Below are 13603 nucleotides of genomic sequence, written 5' to 3'. Positions count from 1 at the left end.
TCACTTGCCCGGTCAAATCTACCCGCTTAGGCACTTTTTTCTTGTTTTGCCTCTTTTGTGTGCATAATTCTTTTAAAAATTTTGCATAAGCGGGAACTTGTTTTATTGCATCAAGAAGTGGGAGATTTATTTTAACTTGTTTGAACATATCCCACATTTCCTCTTTTTGAGGACCCCTTGACACAATAACATTTTTCTTTCCCGGGTCAAGTAAAGCCGATGGGAATGGAACTTCACTCGGTTCACCCTCTATTTTTTCATTCTTTTCATTTTTACTTTTTTCACTTTCACCCAACCCCGGTTTTTTAATAGTTGCTTCTTTTGGTTTAACCGGTGCAAGTTCATCATCACTTTCCATTCCCGTGATGTCCTCAACCACCCCCTCGACCAATTCGGGTGACAAATTGGCCTTAAACTCTTTACCACTTCTTAACACACTAACATGGTTAATATTAACATTACCTCGTGACGAACCGTGTGAAGGGTTTACCTTTGTGTCGCTTGGAAGTTGACCCTTACCTTTCTTTAGTTCCGCCACATCGGTTGCTAATTGCCCCATTTGAGTCGTTAGTGACTGAATGCTTTTGTCGCGAACCTCATCTTTTTGCATCCGCACTTCATCAAGTTGATTCCGCTTTTGCATTTCCAATTGCATGCTTTTAAGCATCTCCATCACCTCGTTTCCACCCGAAGATCCCCTTTGCTCTTGACCCGTTTGGTATTGTTTTTGATACCCTTGGTTATTTCCGCCCCGGTACCCACCTTGGTTATTATAAGATGGCCGTGAACCAAAATTACCTTGGCTACCTTGAAAATTTGGGTTCGCTTGATTTGACGGGTTCCCATATCTAAAGTTCGGGTGATTCCTCAACCCGGGGTGGTAGGTATTAGAGTTCATGTTGTTGTAGTTCCTACCACCTCCTCCTTGGCCTTGACCTTGGATCGCATGAACTTCCTCATATTGCCCTTCCAACATCCCTTGGCAATTTTCAGCCGCGTGACCTATTTCATTACACAAAGCACACACATCATAAATTTGGTTAGTACTTTGAACATTACCTTCATCTATGGCATGCACTTGTGGTCGGTTAGTTGTTGGTCGAGCTCTCCTCGAAGCTTGGGCTTTCCTTTTTGATGTAGTTGCCATACTCTCCAAAAACTCCCAATCTTCATTCTCATAATTCGTTCCAAATGTCCCTCCGGTGATAGACATTAAATCCCGTGCATCTTCGGCACTTAACCCCTCATGAAAAGCGTTCATTAACTCCCATAACTCAATCCCATGATGAGGGCAGTTTTTAATCATCATGTTAAAACGCTCGAACGCCTCATGGAACATCTCACCGTGTTGTTGTTGAAAGCTTCTCAACCCCTTCCGCGCATCATTAGTCTTTTGAGCGGTGTAGAATTCATCCAAAAAGGTTTGTTGCATCTCCCCCCATGTATAAATTGATGCTGAAGGTAATGTATAGAACCATTTCTTAGCTTTCTCTTCCAACGAAAACTGAAATAAGACTAACTTGACTTCATCGGCCGAAAAACCTTGACTCCCAAAAGTGTTGCAAATTGAGTCATAGGCCTCTAGATGAAAATACGGCTCCTCCGTTGCTAACCCTTTATACTTCGGTAAACTTTGCAACGAGTTTGTTCTTACTTCAAAAGTTCTCCCTTGGTTGTTGTGAGGGATAACCACCGGTGAGGGGTTTTGAGTAATGATTGGCCTGAAGTGTGCCTCTATTCCCCTTGCTTGTTCTCTAAGATGTCTTCGTGGCACACCATACCTACCTCTCGGAATAATCGGCCCATTCGGTCTTGGTACTTGCCCTTGTGGCGCGATCGGTTGTTGAAACTGTTGTGGTCGCATCGGTGGGCGCTGAGGCGGTCTTTGAAATGGTTGTTGGTGTACATGTTGTGGCCGGACCTGTTGCAATGGAATTGGTTGTGGCATTGGTGGCCCTTGTGGTCTTGGCCGAATATGTTGTGGTATAAGTTGTTGATGTTGCATTCCACCAACACTCGCCATCCCTTGAGATTGACTCTGAACATACCCAAAATCCCCTTGATCACCATAATCTCCATAACCATACCCATCATCTTCATACCCCTCAAAGTCTTCAAATCCTTCCTCATACCCATCTCCTTGAATTCCCGATGATTGCCCAAATGGAATAGTCGAGTATTGGAAACCCGATTGATTTGGTGGTCGATACGGTGTAGCATGGACAATAGACGAAATTGGTGCCATAGTATGGCCCGAATATGATGGACCCGCACCCGGAAAAAAATGGGATAATGGTGGTATAGTAGTGGAAGGGTTAAAGGTGACGGTTGGTTCTTCTTGGGTAGTAATGGGTTGTGTGGTGTTGGTTGGTGTAACCTGTTGAGGTATGGTGGGTTCGGTAGTATTTGGTGGAATGGTAGTGTTAGGTGAAGGTTGAGTGGACGTTGGTATGAATGATGAGGTAAATTCACCCGTAGTGGGTGGTGGTGGTGGTGGATCCATGTATCGAATTGGTGTAACTGGTGTTGTTGGTGAACTATTGATTGTATTTTCCCTTAGCAAAATTCTGTTTGCTCGCAAAGTTCGCTCAATTTCCGGATCAAACGCCAATGGTGATAGCTTGTGAGAGCTCCTAGTACGCATGCACCTCAAGTACCTGCACACTAAACACAACCAGCGTAAACCCGAAAATAACAAACAAAACTATGAAATTAACACACGTTGCGCACTACTCCCCGGCAACGGCGCCAAAATTTGACGTGATGTCGTGGGTCACGCAAATTTAATCCCTAAACAACTGTAGTTAGCGGTAGTAGGGTATCGAACTCAGGGAGTATGTGGAAAATGTGTTGATTATGTAGCTTTGGATTTATACTAAAATTAAACTAACTTGCAGAAAATTAAAATTCAAGATTGTGATATGTTGTTTAGAAAACTAAATTAAGAACTAATTCAAATCAAAGAAAGTTGTAAACAATTAGGAGAGAACAATGATCACCCTAGGGTTCAGTTTCGTTAGACAATTGTGTGCAATTTCACTAGAAAGAGTTACATAGACATAACTCGTGTATGTGTGATTGAAGTGATAAAAGGGAACAAAGTACTCGGATTAGATAATGCGAGGTTGTTTCCCGATGACCTATTAACCAATAACCAACCCTAACCCTTCCCGTGATATCTCGGTTGCCAACGGCACCAAGAACGTACGATCGAGACTAGAACTGTAATATAGATTAACACGCTACAAACAATCAAACATACACCATGACATTCAAGCAACGCAAGATATCATTCTAGAAATGCAGAAATTTAACACACAAAAGTCTTAGAAACATTCACCTAGGATGATCACCGAAGAGTTTAGCCGGACATGGCTCGGTGAATCATCATCAACATTAATCTAGTGTTCATACGAATTAAAAACACAAACCGAATGTTTAGAATCGTTCACAAACCAAGCAAGTACTCCAAATTCGCTCCCAAAGTCTCCAAGAACCGTCAATGATGAGATAATACCAAAAGACACCCAAAAAAACGACTATATTGTGGCAGTTACACTTTTCACGTTCAGGCACCACCGTAAATTACGGCTCCACCGTAATTTACGGTGGTCATCAAAATGTTACGGTGGATCAAGCCTGATTTACGGTGCAAGATAAATGGGAAAATGGGTCACCGTAAATTACGGTAGTACCGTAATTTACGGTACCAAGCTATCTTCACTTCTTTGTTTTGTCTTGTGTTCTTCTCTCGACCCGTTTTCACCAAAGCATCCATAAGCATCCATAAGCTGCCTTTTATCCATCGCTTATCTCCTAATTTGCACCTGAAACATAAGCATCGTAGTTATCTAATTCAAGATAATTACACGGCTAAATAGAGAATTATTTCATGTTTTAACACACTTAAGGGTTGTCCAAAGGACCACCCGTCAGCATGCCAAGTGTTTGTTAAAATGCTTGAATGAAGTAAAACTTATGTTAGACAACACCACCATGTTAGAATTTAGAAACTTTGGATGATAGTGCTTTTAAACCAAGAAAACGAATGTGATTGTGACATGAGGTCTAAAGTAAGTTGATTTTGAGAATTGTAGGAATAAAAGAAGAAGGTTAAAATCATTCCGGATCGCAAGCAAATAGCGACAAAGGTAAGTTTTCACGCTTACGAAGTGAGTAGCATGTAATGTGAATGATATTTAATTCTCTAGTTTTATACTTCAATAATATCTTGAATCTCATGTAAAGATTGTATTAAGGTTATGGGTCGAATGAGTAGAATTGGATAATGTTGAATTTGGAACGCTACATTTAAAGTAAGTGAGAATCGAAGTGAAGAGATGGTGCCGATATTAGGTAGTAAGTGACCTTTGACTCACTTCTTAGTATACATATAGAACCTTCATATTTATGAACGTGGGAAGTCATGTATGGTTACGGAATGAATAAAGTTACTAAGAAAGGGATCGATCTAGTTAGACGAAAGTAGTTATAAAAGTCAAGGTAGTTGAGGGGATTAAACGGGTTGAATAAATAAGTATAGGTAAGGTATCGGTAATGAAATTCGTAATGATTAAGGACCCGGGGTGAGGTTTCTTAGTCTATTAGATAGGGAATTGTTTTACGAATGCTTAGGAACAAGTTCCGGGTGATTCGGACGCAAAACGAACAAGTTAGAAGGATTTTGGCAACAAGTTGGAGGGCTGAACTGGGCACCACCGTAGCTTACGGTGCCCACCGTAAGCTACGGTGGGTACTGGACCTTTATTTCTGCCGTAAGGCAGTCTTGTGTCACCGTAAGCAAGTTAGGGCCACCGTAAGCTACGGTAGCCACCGTAGCTTACGGTGGTGGTCTGGTGCAAAAGTTAAGTTATGTAATTTTTGTTTTTCCTTGAATTTCCGGCCCCGTGATTCCACTTTGAGCTTCGTAAAGTCTTTGTTTTGGACCCCAAACTCTACCAAGTAGGTTGGTAGGTTATGGGTAAGCATGGAACTCTTTTTAAAACCTAAAACGTACCCGATGAATACCTACAAACGCTTATGGCGTGCAAGGACTACCGGAATGTGAGAGCGACGATATGGGAAAGTGAATCTAGTGTGTGGGTATGTATTAGGTGACTTCTAGTACTCACACGGATGCACGTAGGCACGATGTAGTATTATGGTACAGGAAGGAATAGGGCTCGAGTAAAGTAAACTTAATTTTTAAAACGTGTGAGTATTAAATTGCTAATCATATGTCTTGAGAATGAATTGAGATGCACAGGTATACTATTGATATCTACTACGAAGTTTGAGGAATTGGAATGCTAGATTGTACGTGGATGAACAACTGAAAGGACTCGCACGAATAGCAAGAATGCGGCGTGGTTATTTAATTGCGTATGATGGTATATGAATTGTTGTTATCAAAATTTTAACGATGTGCATGTTGTGGTGAATGTAGGTTACACGGACTAAGATCGACATAAAGCATTGGGGGATTGAAGATCTAGTCGAGGGCAAGAATTGTACGGGAAGAGTAGTCACATAGCTCAAACGCGTATATGTAATTGATGTGAAAATTCAGAACGAACGATGTAAACCCTTTAATTAACTTTTAAATATTTTTAGTAACGAACCCCAAGTATGATACATGACTAATATAGAAAGAAATTTTAAAGGCCCAAATTTTCCGCTGCGTCATTTTAAGGTATTACGTTTTAGGGCGTTACAGTTCAACTCGACAATTTTCAGTTTAGGCTCGGTTCGGAACCGAAAGTCGCATAGTTTGACTTATGCTTTGACTTTCAGTTCTGACCCGTTTGAGCAAGGTTTAGGAATGCCTTAGAGCTTTAATAGGACCAAGTTACCTATAAGTATAACCCTCTGTGATTATGCAACTTGGTTCATTAGTTATCCGATTCATATGCATATTTCCGTTAAACGCCTAAATGTTGACTATTATGCCCATATGACCTTAAAACATGAATTTTGAAAATGTAAAAGAGTAGAAAACTTAGTTACTGATTTATAAGCTTGTACCTAAAATTTGACATCAGTTTGAGGTCTAGATTAAGAGTTATGCTCATTAGCATAATTAGAAAACTTTTTAGTAATTAAATGGCGTAATTAGCATATAGCCTATCTAAACCAAATTTTGATACCAAACCTTATACCTACTGATGTAAAATAATATTTTGGAATTTTTGGAGATTTTTATTTATTTATAGGCTGATCTTAACCTAGAGTTCTAAGCTTAATTCGGTAGTTGTCGGTTTTGCCCTTTTAAGCTATAAAATGAGTTTTACCAAACCTTTTGACACCAAACCTTTTTCTACTGATCTAATATGATAGATAGAATATTTTAAGCCTTCTGGAATAGTAAAAATATCAGCTTTCCTTTAAGAACCCGGAAATAGCTCAAAATCGCCACTTTAGGCGTTTTTAAGCGTTTTAAACGCATAGTATGTATTAAAACCATATTAGATATATAAGACTTGATACCTACTGATGTTTTAAGTAAATTTCTATACTTTTTCAGTAAGCAAAAGTTTTAAACTCAGATTTCCAGATTTAACCTTTAAACCTTAAGTGAAATTACCAAAATGCCCCTTCGGTGCATAGTATGATTAGAAATGATAAATTTCACATATAGGTTATACCCTACTGATATAACTTAGTAAATTAAGTATTTTTACTAATTACATCAGACCTGAAACTCAGAATTATATTTAAACTCTTTTATAACCTTTTAAATGACCAAAATGCCCTTACGGGGTATAATTTGAGTTTGAATTCATATGGGGCATAATAGAAGATATCTTACTGATGTCACAATATATTTAAGGCATATTAACTTAGGAAACTTGTATATGACTCTTGTGGTTACTCGTTATGCACATTTCGCGTTCGGATCGGCTTATGTAACTAGTTTGCATATATTAGCCGAAACGGGTCAAACCATATCGTTTTTGTCTCAAAATCCAGAATGTGTTTAAGTTAGGGGTGTTCACGGTCCGGTTTTCGCGGTTTTTGGCTAAAACCGTGAACCAAACCGTTAGTGACGGTTTTTGACTTTTGTAAACCAAAACCAAACCATAGAATTATCAAACCGAACCAAACCAAACCGTTAATAACGGTTTGGTTCCGGTTTGGTTTCACGGTTTGGGCTTGTTGAGCCTTATTTGCCAAAAAATGGTAAATAGAACAATAAATAATATAAACCAAGCAAGTTGTTCAACATATAGAATATTATATTATCATAATAGTTGGCGTCTTCAACCTTGAGCTCGTGTTCTTCAACTTGTGAGAGAAAGGAGCGGCTAGCGTTTGTAAGGAGTTGTTGGATTATGTTGTCTGGACATATATGAGTAGGTTTTTAGGGTTTCAAAAGCTAACACAAAGTTTGGGGCCTATGTTTTACATTAATTTAGACAAGTTAAAACTGAAAATAGAACTATGAAATTATCTATGTATATAACATAACTATATATATATATATTATAAAATATTTAAAAAATAATTAAATAAAATCATATGGTCCGGTCCGGTTTTTTACGGTTGGTTTTTGCTATAAACCGTGAACCAAACCGTTTGCTACGGTTTGAAAATATTGAAACCGACCGACCGAAAGGTCACTAAAAAAACCAACCGTGAAACCAAACCGATGGCCGGTTTGGGCGGTTTCACGGTTTGAAACCGAACCGTGAACACCCCTAGTTTAAGTTACCCATATTAAACAAGCATGCAAGCTTGTCGGGTCAAAACCACATTCTAAACCAGTCTTCGCTTATCATGCGTTTGAGCCGTGTCTTCCTTTTGAAAACTAACCGGTCTAAGTCTAAGCTTAATTAAAGACCCGTTAGGATTCTAATAGGTTATTAAAAACCTTCGTTCCAGATTAGGAGCCCAGTAAAAGCTACGTGCACTTGCTGTATTTGATTTATACTTTCCTCAGGTAAATACTCTTAACTTATTTTCCCTATACGGGCTTGGGATACGGTACTATAAAAGTACCGCTTGGTCGGGTGTATGTAGTCATTTAAATCGTATTGTGATTGATGTATTTACATAACCTGTTTAATATGTATTATTTGGTGTATGGATTTTGGGGGTTAAATGACCATGTCTCGGATATCCTTGGCATCATTCAAAGAAATGGCCACGACCTAAGCACGGGGTGTAGGCGTACACCTGACAGATGCATTATGTAAAAACTGGTATCCCATTTAAAGGAATCAACCTTGTGGGCATTATACCTATGGCGTGTCAGTTAACTTAAGTCCGTCCCTACAAACCGGCCCTAATGGACGACAAATGAGTAAAACTGTATACAAGATTATTTTAAATAATTGTCCCAAGTTATAAAAATATTTTTGCCGAAGTGCATTCAAATCAATTTTCAAACCATTTTCAAAATGAGTCAGTTAAGTTGTATTTACCAGTGTAAACTGACGTATTTTCCAAAAAGGCTAAGTGCAGGTACTATACGTAATAGGCTGGCTACTCCAGGCATCAATAATCAAGTCTCGCAAGCTCTAGATGTCAAAGTCTGTTGAACAGTTTTCTTTTTATTTGATCCGCATGTGGATCTGTTTCAACGATCTTGTGATACTTAATATTACAATTTATTCAAGTTGAAATGAATCTATCTTTTGCTTTTTCGCCGTGCATTTATAATTTGTGTTGTTTGACTATGATGATGACTACGTCACGATACTCCCCACCGGGCCCACCGGTAATACGTGGAAATATCGGGGTGTGACACGTAATGAGTGTAACGAGAGTAACAAGCGCGATAGTGCGGGTTGTTACAAGTAGGGTGGTGAAAATTGCAAGTAGTACATTTGGGATGAATCCCAGTGTATGGTTTTCGTTCGTTTGCAGACGTAACAGGGTTCGGGTTCACAGTAGGTACAATCGCGTTGCAACTAGGGTTCGATTGCTTTCACTTCTTCCCTTTGTTGCCACTCGACTGTTGGGTAATTTGATTGGCTGGCTTGGATGAAACAGGGTTCGCAGCTTGCTTATCGCGAATGCGATTGTTGTTCAGGGAAGTGGCCAAACGGTAAACGGCTTCGATATTATCGAGTCTGGCTGCCTCGATGGCATCACGCATTGCGGAGGGTAAACCATTGATGTACCTCCTTATCTTGCAGTCGGTGGTCATAACGAGGTGAGGAACAACGAAACTGAGTTGTTTGAAGCGAGTAGTATAGGCTAGGTTATCATCACCAACCTATTTTAAAGCCCAAAATTCTTCTTCCAACCTTTGTTGCTCATGCGGAGGGCAAAAATCTTCCATCATTAGTGTTTTAACTTCTTCCCAAGGCAAGGCATAAGCAACTTCGTTAGAATGAATGTTCCTTTCGTTTGTCCACCATTCGAGAGCTCGGGCTTGGAATACCCCAGTCGCACTACGCGTTTTGAGCTCTTTGGGACACTCACTGTTGATGAACGTGACCTTTATGTTGTCAAACCATTTGAGCATAGCAGTCACCCCATCGTTGCCAGTGAATGGCTTGGGGTTGCAAGACGAAAAGTGCTTGAAGTTAAACGACACAGGCTTGCGTGCTTCAACCTTTGAAGCAACGGAGGAGTTTGGAGTACTAGAAGCTTGAATCTCAGTGACGATCTTTGGGACGATACGAGCGATTTGATTGGCTATGAATGCCATCATTTTCTTTTGAGAGCTGGTCTTTGACTTCTTAGTCGAGTTGGAGAGATGAGAAGAAATCTAAGATTCAAAAAGAACGAGTAGGTGAGACTTGAACATAATGTTTATTTAAGAAAAATCATTTTCATGAATGAATCACATAGCATAAAGTTTCACATAGTATAAAAGTGTTCAAATTGATTCACATAGCATAAAAGGTTCAGACGTTTCATATAGCATAACATGAATAATGAAAGCATCGTAAATTTAGTTTGTTCACGAGAGATTATTATTGTTTTTTATTGCGATAAACGTGCGAAATGTGTAACGGTTTTGAAATGAACGAAGTTTCAAGTATAAAATCACATATAAATTGAGATAACATAAAAGAGAGACTCATAAAACATTAGATTGTTTCAGGTAGAGAAACGTCGACTATTCCAAAGTGGGTCGAAAGTCCTTTCGAATTAGAGAAAACATGCTTTGGCCTATAGGTAAGATACTCTTGTCGAGAAGCGATTAACGGTATCTTACCCTTCCAGTTACTACACGTCTCTAATCGATTGAAACAATCAGGACTTTGGCGAGATTGAAAATCGAGGAATGGGACTTAATCGACAAGATGCGGGTTTCACCCCTAACTTGAAGATTTCGTACCCTAATGTGGTTGGTACTCGTCGGGTCAAAATATAATTTCGACACTTTGACGAGGGTCCACTAGAGTTTGAAATGGAAATTACCATTAAGATGTGGATTTGACTCCTAACTTAATGGCGAATTTTGTGCAAAAATAGAATAAGACGGAATGAGAGTCGTTTACCAAATTGTGGGTTTCACGCCTATTTTGGTAAATTCGTCTCGTTTTTTTTTGTTACAAGTGTCTTCAAGTCTTCAAAGTGTATTATGTTAGCCTTAGGAAAGGCATGTAAGTTTAATAGACCAGAGAAGAAGAAATAAGAAGCAAATAAGGTAGAGTGCATGAAGTTTTAAACGACAAATAAGAATCGAGTTCCTAAAACTATAGACTAGGGCAAAGCATTTCTACTTTTCCTAATTCCCTATAGTTATGGCTCTGATACCAATCTGTCACACCCCAACCGATGGTGGAAACATCGGGATGAAATGAAAACGAGATTACAAGAGACTTCATAACACTATGTGACAATATAGATTAAATTTAAATTTCATTTCAATACTAAAATGTCATACAAAATTCCAAATAAAATACAACAATTGTTTCAAAACAAACATAACATCAAATGATAAATTTATCTAGGTGTGTATCTAAGTCCACCTAAATTGCATTTTTTCTCAACATCGTCTCATCAATCAACCTGCAACATGTATTAAAATATATCAACAAAAAGTTGGCGAGTATACAAGTTTTGTTACATATCATAATATAGAATAAAATTATTTAAAGTTTCGTATCCAACATGAATCATAATATGCAAGTTTACAAGCATGCCGAACGGTGTACTATATGTTCAAACCCAAGAATCCAACGCGTTAATATAGCCTATCCCAAAGAATAACGGGAGGTTAACATGTTTAACTTAACAATACCCCAAGTTTCGTGGGCGGTGCGTTAATCCGATAGTGCTATAATTGTTAAGGTAGGCTAGCAAAGTTAATGAAGCATATATCGACACAAATAGTTTACATTAGCATACAAGTCTAACAAGCATCATATAGTTTCATGTTAAGCACGGATAGAGTTTAAAATAGTTTCATGTGAAGTGTGATTTTGCATAACATACATGTTGCACCCAAAAGTGATAAAATGAAAAAACGGGATCGAGTATACTCACGGTTTTGCAAGCTTTCCTACTTGATAATCCCGCGAGAGTTGTTTGGTTGATTAGTTTGAAGCACCTTGTCCTTCTACACGAAGAAATATAGGTGTGTGAGTATGGAGAGTTTAATGGAAGATTATAGATTCGGAGTTTAAATAACATGAAAATAAACATATGAAGATAATCATCTAACACACTTGATACTTGTTCTTGACACTATGAAACTCTAAAGAGTTTAAATGTTTTCATGGAACAAGGTTCCATTAGAATCGTGACAAGTTATCAAGGCCTAAGATGATGTAACCTACTATCTTGACATATGACCATTTGTTCATCATCAAGTGTTTGGTTTTATTGAATGTATTGTATAAGTTATATTAGTATGTCATATATAATATAGGTCAAGTAGGAGGCAGGAGGATAAATCCACCATTTAGGAACCTCTTTGTATCATAGAAATCATGCATGAGGTAGGAAGAACAAGTCTTCCATTTAGGTACCTCTTTGTTCACCACTACACTTGTTGTTATAAACAACAAGGAGGGTCATGAAGTTACAAGTAATAAAGGAATAAGAACAACTAATCTATGGGAAAACATCAAGTAGTGTGTGGATTTTCAAGTAGGATAGCCCAAGCTTGTCCTTTAATCACACAACATCAAGTTTTAAGCTTGAACACTACTTGTGGGTTAAACCCTAAACAAAACAGAAAGTTTATGAGGTTTTAACCTCTGATTTTACATGTCTCAGCCTTGTTTTTAAGCCCAACTAACCATTCAATTGATTATGAGCATAAAGACATAGGAATGAGATGAGATAACTCAAGTTTAACTAAGATTAACAAAGTATGAATCAAAACACAAAGTTGCAGTCCACTTTGGGGCCTTTTTGGTGACATTCCAGACCCTGGTTTTCCATGGAAAACCTGTGGAAATGTCCCTAAGGTCAATCCAAGTGAGTAGGAAAAAGAATCAAAGCAAAAGACTAAGTAATGAGTGAGATAGTCTCACTTGAACAACTTGATATGAATCTGTCCAAGTTCTGATTTCCAGCAATGTTTGAGACTGATTTGAGAGTGAAATGTGAGATTTGTAAAGTGAAAAATGCTTGGAAGAGGTGTGGGTTTTATAAGGAAGTGTTTAGGGTTGGGTTTGGTGTGTAATAAATGCAAGAAACATGTTTAAAACTCAAATAAAACACAAAAACCCGCCTAAAAATCGAGCTGATTAGCATTCTGCGAACTGGGCCACTCTCGCGGGCCGCGAAGACATACCTGGGTCAGGTCGCGTGCCGCCAGGGTGTCCGGTTGGGTTAAATTTTCATTTTAGTCCATTTTAGTCCCTCAACTTTCATATCTTGCATGTTTCAAGTGCGTTTTAGGTGTTTTAGGCACAAGGATCATAGTTAAGGGTATGGAAGGTACTTATTATAAACCAACATAAGACAAGTATAATTATGTTTATTTGTCGAGAAATAGTATCGAATTTGCGTGTTTTAGCATATAGATCACAAGTTTGCACGTTTGCAAGTTTGACATATTTTGCACAAATTGAGAATAAAGTATCATATGTTTGATATTTTTGAACGTATGAACATGTATGGAGTGTATGTAACATAAATGTAACAACAATGCGAATTTTAATATGATCCAAGTCTCGGATTTTACATCAATTAGAACGAAAGGACGATTACAAGAATACAAAGTTTCTAAAAATAGAATTACAAGCAAAGGTTTCCAGATATAGAAAGTACGAAAAAAGCCGGGCGTTACACTTTCAACCCCTAAACTTATATTTATGCCCTTTTTAATAATTACAACCCCTCTCCTTCAACATTGTGAATTATGTGAAGGGTTTTTAGGACACGTGTCACGTTAGGATTCGATTTGGAAATATCAGGTTGTTACACACCCTCTATAATTTTTTAATATATTTGAAAGTGGTTGTAAGTGGATGAGAGAGATCAGGTAATGATAAAAGTATAAAAAGTATTTTTTTTAATTAAAAGGAAAGAGAAAATGTAGTTGTTTTAATGTAATCACAAAGGAGATTTGATGGAAAAGATGTGAATGCTCTAAAGAAGTTATAACATTTTTCCCTAAAAAGGAAAAAAGGAAAACAAAGAAACTAAAACCAAACCTAAAATTAACAAAAGTGTATACTACACGGAT

General features: G+C 38.1%; 1 non-coding gene across 1 annotated transcript; it reads left to right on the top strand.

The window, feature by feature from the left end:
- Window positions 1-1277: 1277 nt before the first annotated feature.
- Window positions 1278-1383, top strand: LOC118486178. The gene has a single exon (XR_004878033.1). It is a non-coding gene; the product is annotated as a small nucleolar RNA R71 (small nucleolar RNA).
- Window positions 1384-13603: the final 12220 nt, after the last annotated feature.

Source organism: Helianthus annuus, chromosome 13 (assembly GCF_002127325.2).
Source record: "Helianthus annuus cultivar XRQ/B chromosome 13, HanXRQr2.0-SUNRISE, whole genome shotgun sequence".
Taxonomy (NCBI): Eukaryota; Viridiplantae; Streptophyta; class Magnoliopsida; order Asterales; family Asteraceae; genus Helianthus; species Helianthus annuus.
This window is presented reverse-complemented; position numbering and strand designations above follow the sequence as displayed.